This window comes from Arachis stenosperma, chromosome 2 (genome assembly GCF_014773155.1).
Source record: "Arachis stenosperma cultivar V10309 chromosome 2, arast.V10309.gnm1.PFL2, whole genome shotgun sequence".
In the NCBI taxonomy this organism is placed as follows: Eukaryota; Viridiplantae; Streptophyta; class Magnoliopsida; order Fabales; family Fabaceae; genus Arachis; species Arachis stenosperma.
Genome location: NC_080378.1, coordinates 60,122,744 through 60,124,157, shown reverse-complemented (window position 1 = coordinate 60,124,157; position 1,414 = coordinate 60,122,744). Strand labels below are relative to the sequence as shown.

The following is a 1,414-nucleotide window of genomic DNA, read 5'->3' as shown; positions in this document are numbered from 1 at the left end:
GAGAAGGAGATGGCAGCCGAAAATAATAATAATGCAAGGAGAATGCTTGGTGACTTCACAAATCCAACGTCCAAATTTGATGGAAGAAGCATCTCCATTCCTGCCATTAGAGCCAATAATTTTGAGCTTAAGCCTCAACTAGTTGCTTTAATGCAACAAAACTGCAAGTTTTATGGACTTCCATCTGAAGATCCTTATCAGTTTTTAACTGAGTTCTTGCAGATTTGTGAGACTGTAAAGACTAATGGAGTTGATCCTGAAGTCTACAGACTCATGCTTTTTCCTTTTGCTGTAAGAGATAGAGCTAGAATATGGTTGGATTCACAACCTAAGGATAGCCTGGACTCTTGGGATAAGCTGGTCACAGCCTTCTTGGATAAATTCTTTCCTCCTCAAAAGCTGAGCAAGCTGAGAGTGGATGTTCAAACCTTCAAACAAAAAGATGGTGAATCCCTCTATGAAGCTTGGGAAAGATACAAGTAGCTGACCAAAAGATGTCCATCTGACATGTTTTCAGAATGAACCATATTAGATATATTCTATTATGGTCTATCTGAATTTTCGAAAATGTCATTGGACCATTCTGCAGGTGGATCTATTCACCTAAAGAAAACGCTTGAAGAGGCTCAAGAACTCATTGACATGGTTGCAAACAACCAATTCATGTACACTTCTGAGAGGAATTCCGTGAATAATGGGATACCTCAGAAGAAAGAAGTTCTTGAAATTGATGCTCTGAATGCCATATTGGCTCAGAACAAAGTGTTGACTCAATAGGTCAACATGATCTCTCAAAATCTGAATGGATGGCAACATGCATCCTACAGTACTAAAGAGGTAGCTTCTGAAGAAGCTTATGATCCTGAGAACCCTGCCATGGCAGAGGTTAATTACATGGGTGAACCTTATGGAAACATCTATAACTCATCATGGAGAAATCATCCAAATTTCTCATGGAAGGATCAACAAAAGCCTCAACAAGGCTTTAATAATGGTGGACGCAATAGGCTGAGCAATAGCAAGCCTTTTCCATCATCTTCTCAGCAACAGACAGAGAATTCTGAACAAAACACTTCTAATTTAGCCAATCTAGTCTCTGATCTGTCAAAGGCCACTTTCAGTTTCATGAGTGAAACAAGATCCTCCATTAGAAATCTGGAGGCACAAGTGGGCCAGCTGAGTAAGAAAGTCATTGAAACTCCTCCCAGTATTCTCCCAAGCAATACAGAAGAGAATCCAAAAGGAGAGTGCAAGGCCATTGATATAATCAATATGGCCGAATGCACAAGGGAGGAGGAGGACGAAAATCCTAGTGAGAAAGACCTCCTGGGACGTCCCTCAAGCAAGAAGGAGTTTCCTATTAAGGATCCAAGGGAATCTGAGGCTCATATAGAGACCATAGAGATTCCATTAA

At 40.5% G+C, this 1,414-nt stretch overlaps 1 non-coding gene across 1 annotated transcript; it reads right to left on the bottom strand.

Annotated features, from left to right (window-relative positions):
* Positions 1–405: 405 nt before the first annotated feature.
* On the bottom strand, positions 406–509 carry LOC130964633 (small nucleolar RNA R71). The gene has a single exon (XR_009080719.1). It is a non-coding gene; the product is annotated as a small nucleolar RNA R71 (small nucleolar RNA).
* Between the last annotated feature and the right edge of the window lie 905 nt (positions 510–1,414).